The following is a 14,492-nucleotide window of genomic DNA, read 5'->3' as shown; positions in this document are numbered from 1 at the left end:
AGCAAAGCCATGATTCTAACAAGATGGACACTTTCACAACAGACAATGAGGCATTGTAAGTTTCTAATGGGAAAAGATCAGCTGCAGGGACACCACAGGCAATACTGGTTATTCTTTCTTTATTATTATTATTTAAGGTACTTATAAAGCGCCATCATTCTATGCAGTGCTTATCCACTGCCTTCCTTTTTTGTCACAACTTCCACAGTTTAGTTCTCTTTAACAATCAATCCCATGCTGGGTGTGCTTATCCCACATATCTGGTAACCCTGCTCTATACATTTCTTTACTTCACTAGCTCACCAGGAACTCTAAGTGCCAGAATGAAGACCTGAGTTTGGGATTTGTAGCACTCCACAGCTTTGTGGCTGTAAAGTAGCCCACACTGAGTGTGCAAAACAAAACACCAGACAGTGAACCAAAAAAGCGTATGTGAACACACACAAAAAATTGCACTTAGGGTGTGTCTCTGGTCCAGGAGGAAGGAGCCCCTCTGTACCCCCACCCCCCCAAGGTGCAAACCTATTGAGGGGGGTAAGGCACACTGAGGTACACCTAGCCAAAAGGCCCAGTAGACCCCCCTCCTCATGGATAGCCAAAGCTGACCAACAAGTCCTAGTTAAGCGGGCTCTGTCAAAGAAAGACCCCCCCCCCCCCCCAAAGGACGGGGAGGAAGCAACCTAATGGCCATGCATCCCTCCTCTAGACTTTAGGGTAGGCCCACAGACCCACACACCCTCCAACCTGAAAAAAAAAGGGAACACATAGCAAACAAATAAATATAGAAAGTAAAAAAATGCCAGTGCAGGTGCATTGGCTAGGCCTTGTGGCCTGTTAACAAAAATTGTCCTATTCCTCGGCCAAAAGGTCAAGCCCACGAGGCGTACCACAGAAAAAAAAGTGCCGTGGCCTAGTGTTGTATCACTGGGGGGTCCCAAACCCATAGTGGTACTACGGTGGGGGGGCCCAAGAGGGGGGCCCAACACTGCAAGTTTCTCAGTCTTCCTAGTCCCCGACTAGAGGTAACACTGCTCCAATCAGGAAGCACTGAACCCTCCACACCAAGGCAAACTTCCGTCCCACACCTTTTGTGGTGCACACTGAATTTGGTTACTTTCCCATCAGGAAGATTCCTTAGAAGCCCCATCATATTAGTAGGAATAGTATACAACCATCCATCCCAGCTGTAAGGCCAGAATGACAGTAGAGAACCCCTACTGGACACTGATAAGAGCAGATACTACACTTGATCAGAGCCAAATAGCCAAGAAGCAACTAGTATTGAGTAATGTATCGCTAACCATCTACCCATGAACTTCACATAGACTTTCTCAGCCTCCAACCCCCCCCCCCCCCCCAATCAGTTTCCATTACAGCAACTGCTGCAGACTATAAGCTGCACTATAAAACAAACCATCTAAATCTGGTTATGTAATCAAGGCAAAAGAAAAATGTTAGTCCAACCCATTTCAATAGAGCTGTTAACAGCTCCGAGCATGCACATACAAATCTGGCTACGGACATTGGTGCTCCATGAACTACAAAGATAGTTTGTAGTTTCAACATGCAGCAGTAAGGAACATCAACATCTATCACAGACTCCACAGGATGTTTAAAAATCTCTCTCTGAAATGTCTCCCCATTAAAAAAAAACAATAAACGAAAGCGCTTAAAAGCACCATTTACCACGTTTAGACGCGTTTGCATGCTGTTACAAGCATTTGGCGTTTCAAATGCCGATAACTTTCCGTCCTGAATGAGATTTTTTGCTTTAAAAAAAAATGCCACTAAACCAAACTGCCCCTAAACGACTATAAACTACTCAGTGTACATGGACAGATAGGATAACAGAGGAGAGTACAGAGGCTGCTGAAAAAAAACGCCCAACTGCTCCTAAACATCCGTTTATTAGCAGCAGCGTACATGAGGCCTAATAGAAGCTCCCTTACTTCATCAGGTTCATAATCCTGGGGCTCATTTATACCAGAAGGCCTGAGTTACCTTTGCATTGGCAAGCATTTTAAACTGATTTAAATGGCAAGTTGCAGGATATTATTTCAGCAGGATTGGTCCTATAGAAAACAATGGATATTTTCAGTTAAAGTGGTTGTACAAGAACCACCTGGTTGTAAGATAGTCTGCCAACTACTGTAAGCAAGAGGGACCCCTCCATCCTAAAATAGTGAAGGAGCCCTGATGAAATAGCCATTTACCATTTTTCTTCAAAATCCTCACTAAAGGTAACCTGTCATGAAATAAATATGAAAGTTGCCTTTGTTCACACGGATTTCGTTGTTTCAGAAAACTTACCAAAACCAAGTATGCCGAGATTGAGAGCTGGAATATCTATATTCCAGTCCATCAATAGCATTAACACAACAGTCTGTGCTTTTCTAAGGGTCTCCGTAACAATTTTATTAACTGTTGATCCTTCCAGTAGATCTGGTTTTTAGCCACTTCCTGTAAAAGGGTGACAACATTGTTCGTATCATAATGAAATGCCTAGCACTGTTGTCAACACTGAGCCCAGCTACTGCTGGAATGGGGAGACAGAGCAATCACTGCATGCACCGCTTTTGAATCAGGAAACACACTAGCTCCTGCATCCCTTGGGGCGATTTCCGAATGTTGCCGTGTCCAGGAATTAAGCCAGGACATAGTAATATCAAAATATGGAGTATTTTGGGCAGGCTTCATGGGTGATAGAAAATTGACTACAGCATACCTCCCAACATTTTGAGATGGGAATGAGGGACATCTACTAAGAAACGTATGTAGGCATAGGACACACCCTCTGCCACACCCCCTTAAAAGAGAATTAACCAAAAAAAAAAAGGTTGATTAAATTCACAAGGACTTTGCTTTACCTCTACTATTCCTTTATATTGGCTTTAAAATGTACAAACACAGCAATTTAGAAATCGGATGAAAGGTTTAGCACTGGGAAACACTTTTTGAGGCATTTTTTTATACAACAATATGAATCAGACCAAAATGATGGACAAATGAGGGGAAAAGACGGACATTGCTCCAAATCAGGGACAATCCCTCGAAATCGGGGACAGTTGGGAACTATGGACTACAGTTATGCCATCAGTAAACAATATTGTTCCAAATGGCACAATGCATCTTATACAACTGGGGCCCCTTGTTCGCATTGGACTGGTTTATGCAAAAGCCAAACCCGTCTTTAACTTTTCCTTTAGGAGTTCTGACCTGGCTGCTTGTCGCAGGCAAGTATAAATATATCCCTAAGCCAAAGAAAGCCATTCAAATCCCACGTTTACTTCCATTTCTTTCAGTAGAGGCCTTAAAAGAAAAAAAAAAAAAAAAATGAAATGCCTTAAAATAGAATTAGTATGGCATCTTGGACCTAAAGCATTTGGAGCGTTGTGGACGTAGAAATAAATCTTGCGGTTTATCATTTTGTATCCCTCTGGAGAGGCTGCAATCTATATTTATATTCATTAATTTCCATTCCTGGAATAGATGTTCCTAAAATTCACAGTAAAAAAATTATTTATGCATATGAAGCAGAGCTAATGAAAATGCTTCAAGCTGAATACATATCTAGTATCAGGTTTATTTTGCCAAGTAAACCCCAGAGCAACCAATCAGCATTCATCTTTCCTTGATCTGGTTGCTCTAAACTCAGAAAAATTCTAATCTGATTGGTTATCAAAGGTTCTTGCATGTCATAACTACTAACTGTGCAGCCTCATTAAAATAAACGTGTCACTTGGGCCTGAACGCCCCATGTAGACTTATTTTAAAAAGATTGAAAACCCCTTCCCTTTATTTAGCTTCATTGACTTTGTGCAAGCCTGGACACTTCACCTTGGGCCTAGAACAAAATACTTAAAGAGGCTCTGCGACTTGCACATGTAGTCAGATAAAGAAAAACGTCATTCAAGCTCAAGATCTCATAATCCTCAAGATCTCTGATGAAGCGGTTGCCACACAGCAAGGCTTCGGTCAATGGGCACTCAACAGTTGCTCGAACCATAGAAATACAGAAAGGAGCACCGGGCCAAAATTTGTAGCAAGGGCCCAAAGATGATTTTAATTGTTGGCAGAGAAGACATAAAAAACAGCCAACATATTTCAGGGGCAAAACCAATTCCCGTTCATCAGAGCTCGACACGGTTTGATGGACTCGGAGGAAACAGTGACTTTACAGATCTATACTAGAACCAGTATTGAAATCTACTCATGAAGCAACAACTCAACGGCAATGGCTGAGCAGCAACGGAACTTCATCTTAAAACCTCAAAAACGCTATTACTAGTGTTTTCGAGCACTTCCAGAGTAAAAACGCTTCAAGAAACTCTACAAAAACAATATTTTTTCTGATCCTAGACGCTGAAAAAACACTAATAACCTAAAGTAGTGTGCATGCACACATAGGACAACACTATTTAGCTTCTAGGAGCAGGAAAGGAAAAAATGCTTATAACAGCTTCTAGGAGCTTAAGAAAATGCTAGGAGTGGCTACAACAGGTGGGCTGGAGCTAGGACCTCATCTGCAGAGAACCCATCACCAAAGAGTTCCAGAGAGATACCAGTTAGAGGGTTGTGAACCAATGTGAACGAATAAAGTGGAATTTTTCTTGTACAGGTAATACACTTTTAGGGAACAAATCAAATGAATCATCGAAATTACAGATTTTTTTTTTCTTGTTTACGGAAAATATTGCATTGCCGTTGGTTGTCCAAGTTTATGTTAGATTAGGGGCCCGCTTCACTCAGTCACTCTGTGAACAGAACATAAAAAATTGCTGCAGGTAGACCCATAAGCTGGGAATGAGATCATAATTGACTGACTACATCTGATTGTCTCAGATAAGAGAGAGCGAGGCCATGATTCACCCTGGAGGATGCCTGGATGAGAGAAGTCAAACCTTTTAAGCATGATCCAAATGTCAATAAGTTGTGTGCTGGGATCCTATTGATATTGTTTAGGGATAATCCCCTTTCCCAAAACCAAAAAAAAATTATTCTCAATTTAGAAAGCCTATATTCCTTCTTCCTAACTACATGATAATGGGAGTATACAACATGAGATAATAGCTTAATGGATTGAAGTCCTTAGACCAGGAATCTTCAAAGTACGGCCATACAGCTGTTGCGGAACTACACGTCCCATGAGGCATTGTAAAACTCTAACATTCACAGACATGACTAGGCATGATGGGAATTGTAGTTCCTGAACAACTGGAGGGCCATAGTTTGAAGACCCCTGCCTTAGATGTACAACACAGGCCCAAAAAACGCACACAGGGCGAACAAAGCAATCCCAGATCGCTCTTCCGCACTGCTGCTCCCCCTTGCTATTTTTACTGGCAACTCCCAGCTGTAAAAATGACAGACGGGACTTGCCCTATATCACAGCAGTGGCTGTAACCAATGCTGTATAAACACAGAGCTTATGATGGGTGTGAGATCGGAGCTTGCAGCTTTAACTCTGTTCTCTGTCCAATGAGCTGTACCTGTCACAGCCATAGAGCAGAGAACTGATTGCTTTGAATTAATTGGGCCTTTTGTTAATTGAGAGCGACATCTGCTCCATGAACTTTAGAAGAGTTATGCAAGCATTGAGTCTACACAATCCCCCCCAAAGTTTGCAAATACTGTTTAGGGCTCAAATGCGAATTACAATGTAACAATGCTATTTTGTATTTCCTTTATTTTACTTATGTGCAGACCAAAGGAGTTACCTGTGATCAGCATATGTTGCCAGCTAAACCAACCTTACAAGTAGAAAAGAATTATTTGTTTTCTTAAATAAAATGTGTTCCTGTTAAACCCCCTATTAACCCTGTTTATCTATATTTAACCCCTTCACCTTCTTATCCACTTAACATTTTTTTCAGCTGATTTTAATTTTAACATAAATTTCATACCATTAATATTTCCAATTAATATTAAATGTATTCATTAGTTTAAAAAATAGCTTCAAAACATACAAAATTAAAAGAAAAAAAACCTTCATTTGATTACTAAAATAACTTTGCAATGCTTTGTACCAGTATTTAATTTTTTCATTTTTCTAAACAGGACAAATTATAGTCTTTAGTGTATAACTGATTACACAGAACCCAAAAACACCAGGCCCTGCCCCAGAGGAGCTGACCATATAACAACCCTGCCCCAGAGGACACTCACATCAGTTGATTAATTTACCAGTATGCTTTTGACTGTGGAAGAAAATTTAAACACAATCTGAAAACCCACAGACACATGGGGAAAGCACTGAACTTCATACGGGTATTGATTAAAGGAAAGCTTGTTTGGCTGTACTTCTCCTGCGGATTACTGGAGTGTGGTTCGTTCTGCACTTCTGTGACCCATTTTCAGCAGACAGATGTCACAGTGCTGGTCCAGGCTCGGGCAAGATTTCGACAATGGAGTCAGGAACTGCCCACATGCCTGGACCGGCACCCAGCTCAGCCTCTCAGCGAGCCGCTAAGAGCCTGAGCCGGAAGCTCCTGCCCCCTCCGAAGCCCAGCGCTCCAGTGAATGCAGAGGGGGGCAGAGCAGAGAGCTGCTGACTGACAGTCATCTCTTTACATCTCTTTTAAATTACCATAACTTTTAAAAGTACAGAATATATCAATACACAATAACTGAATTTATCAAGCAGTATATAATAAGCTTTTTAATATACAACAAGAGGCAATCCATTAATTCTGTCTCTGGAACACAGAGACCACTGACACAGTTATTACCTTGCCCCTCCCTTGCAGATGGTAAGCTCACACGAGCTAAACCTTCTGTATTGATATGCTTTGTAACTGTGCTGCCTCCCTTACTTTGCAATTCAGTGCACAAACTGTTAGCGCTATATAAATCCTATATACTATAAAAATGATCCTCTTCTGTCCTGTATAATAGTAATAATAAATGCAAGGCATACCTTAACTACTTGCCGAACACCCGCCGCCACAGATGTATTGCGGCAAGGTGGCTCTGCTGCGCAAGTCGCTGTACCAGTACGGTGATTCATGCACTAGCTTTCCTGGGCGAGCGCGTGCCGAAAGAGGGGCGTGCACGCTCCGATTAGCCAGCGGGAGGAGCCAATCAGGGGATCCGGCGGACTCGGTATCCGCCCGTGATCATTCCCCACAGTGACAGAACGGGGATCTGCCAAAGTAAACAAGGCAGATCTCCGTTCTGTCAGGGGACGTCACCGAGATCTGCCTTCCTGCTAAGCAGGAAGACAGATCTGTGTGTTTCCCCAGTCACACCGTCCCCCAGATAGTTAGGAATCACAAACAGGGAACACATTTAGGCCCTTGATCGCCCCTGATGTTAACACCTTCCCTGCCAGTGTCATTAGTACAATGTCAATGCTTATTTTTAGCACTGATAACTGAAATAATGTCACTGGTTCCCAAAAAATGTCAGGTGTCCGATCTGTCCACCGCAATGTTGCAACCTCGCTAAAAATCGCTGATCCCTGCCATTACTAGTAAAAAAATTAATAGATAATATCAAAAATGCCAAAAATATATCCCATAGTTTGTAGACGCTTTAACTTTTGCGCAAACGAATCAATATAAGCTTATTGGGGTTTTTTTAACCAAAAATATGTAGAAGAATATATATTGGCCTAAACTGATGAATTTGTTTTTTTATAGTTTTTTTTATTGGATATGTATTATAGCAGAAAGTAAAAAATACTGTTTTGTTTTTTCAAAATTGTCGGTCTTTTTTTGTTTATAGCGCAAAAAATAAAAACCGCAGAGGTGATCAAATACCGCCGAAAGAAAGCTCTATTTGTGGGAAAAAAAAGGACGTCAAATTTTGTTTGGGTACAACATCACACGCCCATGCAATTGTCCGTTAAAATAATGCAGTGCCGTATGGCAAAAAATGGCCTGGTCATTAAGGGGGTAAATTCTTCCGGGGCTCAAGTGGTAAAAAGATTTTTCAGGCATGTCAAAAAAAAGAAAAAAAAAAAAAAAAAAAAAGTTCAACAAAAGTACAGTATCAGACGTAATAGGAATTCTTTGTTATAGGTTACAACACTTTGCTCATTACCTTGTTTAGGCTGGTTTTCTGTCATTTTTATGGCTTGTATCACGAATACAGACAACAGAAGCCTAAGGCTCTACTGCCACCTAGTGTTTTTTTTTTTTATACAACACAGCTTTACTAATAGGTCACAGTTAAACTCATATTGCAGCAAAAATTTAGGTTTTTTTCCCCAATTAAAGATTTTTTTTTGCAGCATTAATAAATATTCTTCAAATGTATTTGAACTAATTTTACAGACAGACATTTTCTGTGAAGGAAAGATAGATCTTCTTACACAGCGTGCTGTTTATAAGTGTCTGCTAAGTCTTATCGCCGCAAGCTCTACCTATTATTTCCTGTGTACTCAAGTGTCTACGGTAAAAATAACAGAATTGCTGGAACTGCATAAATAAAAGGCTGCAAACAAAAAAATGCTTTGTAACCCGCTCTTAGATCCTGTTTATTTAATACTGAGATGGTATTTCCCCCACTTCATACATAAAAATTAATCTCTTTTTGTGTAGGTGGGCTGACAAGCTTGGATAGCTTAGAAAAACACATGATCTCACTGGTATATATTATTAAACTGATGAAAATAATTATGGGTAATAGGTCTCCTTTATCTACATAGAGAATATATCGCAATCAAGCTCTAGGCTTTGTAAGATTTCATAATTACCTGGTATAAAGCTACAACATTGTCTTAAAATAATCAGATTTGGACATGCAGAACACCCTAGGAAGCAAAAAAACTCTAAAAATTTCAAATCAATTCTATGTCCTTCACTTCCTGAACGGGAGACATAACAGGAAGTGAGAAGGGATCCCTCTCAGACAGTTATAAATTATTTTTAGATTGTAAGTTCTCAGGAGCCAGGCCCTCCTATCCATCTTGTCTTGAAATGTACTGTATCTGTACTGTCTTCCTCCCAGATAGGAGAAAGTCTGCATTGCACGACTCCAGATCAACTTTTTTTTTTGCAAACATTCTGCAAGTCTGCTGCAAGTTCTGGTTCAGTTATGTTGTGCAATAGTCATCCCACCACAGGGGGCACTGTGGCTGAATTTTCATGTTGTTGACTTGTAGAAAACTCTTGCTGTAGACTCACCACTGCAACTTTGCTCTTGCTAGAGATTTGTCACGCAAATTTGCTACAAATTGGAAAAGTGTCAACTAGAACTTGTGCTTCAAGTGCTCTGCAAGTGTACAACTTGCCAGTGAAAATGTGCAGCAAGTTAACAAGACTTACAATTCAACACTGACAGAAATTTGTGGTACGTTATCCTTGCTATCTGGGCTGGCAATGCTGCAAGTAACACATTTCCTGTCCTTCATGGCTACATTTATTTCTCCATCGTATCTATGGAGAAATGAGGTGTCACCCAGTTTGCCTTTTACATTTCTATTATTGATAAGATTAGGAGTTTACCAAAGAGATCTAACATTGTTTATGTTGTCTTTTCAGCTCACTGGAAGTGGCAAGATCAACAATTATTATCTGTACCTGCCCTCTCCACTCTATCCAAAACGAAAAAAAAAGTTTTGCCTTTAGTTATACTTTGCAGCCACTGAATCTTAGGCAACCCATAGACGATTCGATTTACTTTCCTTCCCGCATGGGAATGCCTCGCGCAGCGCTATTGTGTTCTGCTGGCAGGGGAGAGAGGGAGGGGTGCGTGGGTTGCCTTCCTGGCCAACAGTAATCGCATGTAAAAAAAATCCGACAGGCTGGTTGTACCCAGGTCAAGGAATCAACTGGGTACAATCAACTTGCCCATAGATGGATGGAAATTTGGCCTGTCCCTGCATGCATTGCAAGTTCTGGTTCAGTTATGTTGTGCAATAGTCATCCCACCACAGGGGGCACTGTGGCTGAATTTTCATGCTGTAGATTTGCAGAACTCTTGCTGTAGACTCACCACTGCAACTCTGCTCTTGCTAGAGACTTGCCACGCAAAATTGCTACAAATTGGAAAAGTGTCAACTAGAACTTGTGCTTCAAGTGCTCTGCAAGTGTATAACTTTCCAGTGAAAATGTGCAGCAAGTTAACAAGACTAACAATTCAACACTGACACAAATTTGTGGCACATTATCCTTGCTGTCTGGGCTTTATATTGTAAAGCACCGTGCAAACAGTTGTCAGAGAAATCCTGTATTATAATAACTTTATAGGATTGTATCGAAAGGAATGCAAAAGTGGGTATAACTTTTTATTAACTTACATAGGTCGTTCAAATTTCACATGTAGGTAGAGTAACTCTTCCTCTATAGTAAATCATCGTCTTCTTTTTCATTGCAGGTAAATAATGGATTCCAAGCAGAAGCAATGTGTTGTCATTGAGTTCTTGACGAAGGAGGGGTGCAGGCTGTCTGACATCCACAGAAGGCTACAGAATATTTACGGAGATGACACCATTGACAAGAGCAACGTCTTGTCTTGGTAACTCTTGATGACGGTGTCATCTCTGTAAACATTCTGGTCTGTACCCTGCATCCCTCCTTCATGATGGTACATTGCTTCTGCTTGGAATCCATTGTTTACCTGCAATGGAAAAGAAGAAAAAACTGGCTATAACTTTTTTTATTATCTTACATAGGACATTCAAATTTCATGTTTGTAGAGTAACTCCTCCTCTATAATAACTCCTCTTCCTCATCTTCTTTTTCGTTGCAAGTAAATAATGGACTCCAATCAGAAGCAATGTGCTGTCATTGAGTTCTTGACAAAGGATGATGGCAAGATAAAGGCCACAAAATGTTTACGGAGATGACACTATCGACATGAACCACCAATGACAAGACATTGCTCTAGTCAATAGTGTTATCTTCATAAACATTCTGTAGCCTTTTGTGAATGTCGGACAGCCTGCACCCCTCCCTTCATCAAGAACTCAATGAGGACATATTGCTTCTGCTTGGAATCCATTGTTTACCTGCAATGAAAAAGAAGAAGAAAAAAAAGTTATTATAGAGGAAGTTACTCTTCCATATTGGAAGATCTCCTTCTCTATTTCTATTCTTGTGGCAACTGTATAATTTTGGACCCTCAATCATTTTCAGTCCTGGTGGCAAGGGACACTACGGTACCATCAGACAGGGTGACTCTCCGCAGAGGGGCACAAACCATAATGAAACCCTGACTGGGGTTCTAAACTTTGCCTATACTATCCTAAACCAATTAAAACATTCTGGGCTTTAGATATGTGTAGAAAAATCACAAATCAACTGTAGCATACCCTTGCAACCTTCAAAGAATATTCTATTGCCAATCTCATTTTGAAGAGCCCTGACCGTAATACGCTCACTGACCCTAACAAAGTATGCAACAAGTGAAGTCACAGCGATGACCGAACTACTGATCTACATACTTGTTTGAGGTCACTGTTCAGGAACTATTGGGGCCATTCGATTAAGAAGACAGTCAGGAAACTAGAATTATCAAAATGAAGTCAGCAATGCTCCTGGCGATCAGAGTGAGTACAGAGGGAGAATTTGTGAGAACATGCTGCTGGGGAAGGGACTCAATTGCATGGGCAAATGCAAGATATATCAGTTTTAGATGTACATACAACTCATCATAGTTACATAGTTAGTCGGTTAAATAAAGACACAAGTCCATCTAGTTCAACCAATGAAAAAAAAAACTGATAGAAAACATCCATATACACTATCCTATTCCTAGGATACCAGTTGATCCAGAGGAAGGCAAAAAAAAAAACGTATGAAGAATGGTCCAATTTGCTCCGTGGGGGAAAAAAAATCTTTCCTGCTCCCCAATGAATCAGATGAAGCAATTCAATGGATCAACTACCCCTGTCATTATTACCTCTAAATATTAATATCGAGATTATATTTTGTGCAGTTAGGAATATATCCCACTCTTTTTTAAACAATCTACTGAACTGGCCAGAACCAGTTCTTGAGGTTGTCTATTCCCCATTTTTACAGCTCTTAGTGTGAAGCAGACTTTCCATGGGTTTCAATCTCTTTTCCTCCAGACGTAAAGAGTGCCCCCTTGCCCATTGTAATGACCTGAAAACGAATAACTCAACACCGAGTTCACTGTATGGACTCCTTATGCATTTATACATGTTGATCAGACCCCCCCTTAACCACTTAAGGACCGAGCCTCTTTTTGACACTTGTTGTTTACAATTTAAAATCAGTTTTCTTGCTAGAAAATTACTTAGAACCCCCAAACGGCGGTCATTGCAATACTTTATGTCACACTGTATTTGCGCAACGGTCTTACAAACAAAATTGCACCCGCTCATGGAATGGTGACAAACTTTGGCACTTACAAATCTCCATTGGCAATGTTTAAAAATGTTTACAAGTTACCAGTTTTGAGTTACAGAGGAGGTCTAGTGACAGAATTATTTAGCTCGCTCTAATGATCGCGGCAATACCTCACATGTGTGGTTTGAACACTGTTTTCATATGCCAACGTGACTTATGCTTTTGCTTCTGCGCGCGAGCTCAGCAGGGAAGGGTCAAAAAGACCTCAGATCTCAAATTTACACTAAAAAGCAATACAAAAAAAAAATAATAATAATAATAATTAAATGTCATTTAAAAAAAAATGTCCCCTTTAAGAGCATTGGGCGGAAGTGATGTTTGACGTTGCTTCTGCCCTCCACTGCTATGGAGCCAAGCGGGGGCCATCTTTCCTTCACTTGGCATCCAGGCAGTGAGGGGAGCGGACGTGATAGTCTCCGCCGCTACAACAACTCTGGTAAGTGGTGGAGACGACCAGAGCGCGGTGGGAGGGAGGCCCTCTCCCGCCACCAATAAAAGTGATCTCGCGGCGAATCCGCTGCAGAGACCACTGTTATCTTAACTGGTTCCCGACTGGCTCACGCTGATATACTGGGCGAAATCCCGTATATATACGGCTTTGCCCAGGAGAGCCACCGGAGGCGCGCGCCCGCTGCACAGTGGGGGACACAATCCGCGCGGCCGGTGGGCGCGATCGTAGTCAGCCACACGCAATCGCGTGCACGAGAGCCAGCATGGGGATTTGTGTGTGCAAACACACAAATCCCTGTGATATCAGAAGAGAGAAGACAGATCGTGTGTTCCTACAAAGTAGGAACAGTGATCTGTTATCTGTCCTAGTTAGTCCCATCCCCACACAGTTAGAGCACAGTGAGGGAACACACAGTTAACCCCTGGATCGCCCCCTAGTGCATATTTATAGCACTGATCGCTCTATAAATGTCAATGGTCCCAAAAATTTGTCAAAAGTCTCCGATCTGTCAGTCGCAATATCGCTAAAAATCGCAGATCACCGCCATTACTGGTAAAAAAAAAATGACTAAAAACACCATAAAACTTTCCCATAGTTTGTAGACGCTATAACTTTAACGCAAACCAAATCAATATAAGCTTATTTCAAATTTTTTTACCAAAAATATGTAGAAGAATACATATTGGCCTAAACAGATGAAGAATTTTGTTTTTAAAAAAAAATTGGGTGATATTTATTATAGCAAAAAGTTAAAAATATATATATTTTTTTTAAATGTCACTCTTTTTTTGTTTATAGCGCAAAAAATAAAAACCACAGAGGTGATCAAATACCACCAAAAGAAAGCTCTATTTGTGGGAAAAAAAGGATGCACATGGTGTTTGGGTACAGCATTGCATGACCACGCAATTGTCAGTTAAAGGGACGCAGTGTCAAATTGTACAAATGGCTCTGGTCAGGAAGGGGGTAAAATCTTCCGGGGCTGAAGTGGTTAAGGAGAAACGCACGTTGTTCCTGAAAATATTGGGGGTTATGGCAGCTAGCTGCTGCCATAACAGTATTTAGCTTCAAAGTACCGACGTACAGGTACGGCGATTTGCGTGAATTGGTTAATCTCCTCATCTCAAAAGAGAATGCAGTTCCTCTAATCGTTCCTCATAGCTGAGCTCCTCCATGCCTCTTATCAGTTTGGTTGCCCATCTCTGCACTCTCTCTAGTTCCCCGATATCCTTTTTGTGAACGGGTGCCCAAAACTGAAGTGCGTATTCCAGAAGAGGTCTTACGAATGATTTGTACAGGGGCAAATTATCTATCTGGAGTCCATATTTCTCTTATAGAAAGTGTATCTTGGCATTACATGCTATTATTAAGTCTATGATCTACTAAGACCCACAGATCCTTCTCCACCATTAACTCCCCCAGCTGTTCTCCTTCTAGTATGTATGATACACAGTGCTGTCTCTTGGCCTAGGCCAACAAGGCCCAGGCCTAGGGCAGCACTTTGCGGGGGGGCGGCAAAATAGCCGCCCCCCCCCCCACACAAAACCCCCCCTACCCGTCCTCCCGAGTCTCGCACGGCCGCCTTCCGCACATATACAATCCCCGGCAGCCGGTGACTTGATGTACTGCGGCACTTGTTATGTGCAGTACAAGTGTATGGAGCGTACTTGGCCAGGTGAGGGGGGAGGGACTAGTACCCCCATAGAGCGGCCGGTGACTGG

At 41.4% G+C, this 14,492-nt stretch overlaps 1 protein-coding gene and 1 pseudogene across 2 annotated transcripts in view; both read right to left on the bottom strand.

Annotated features, from left to right (window-relative positions):
• The window catches only part of PRKCE (protein kinase C epsilon), a 523,002-nt gene that overhangs the window by 180,305 nt on the left and 328,205 nt on the right, over window positions 1-14,492 (bottom strand). The window lies entirely within an intron of this gene.
• LOC141142002 (U2 spliceosomal RNA) lies at window positions 1,126-1,276 on the bottom strand (annotated as a pseudogene).

The sequence above is a fragment of the Aquarana catesbeiana genome, linkage group LG04 (assembly GCF_042186555.1).
Source record: "Aquarana catesbeiana isolate 2022-GZ linkage group LG04, ASM4218655v1, whole genome shotgun sequence".
In the NCBI taxonomy this organism is placed as follows: domain Eukaryota; kingdom Metazoa; phylum Chordata; class Amphibia; order Anura; family Ranidae; genus Aquarana; species Aquarana catesbeiana.
The sequence above is the reverse complement of the archived record's forward strand: the minus strand, read 5'-3'. Positions and strand labels throughout refer to the sequence as shown.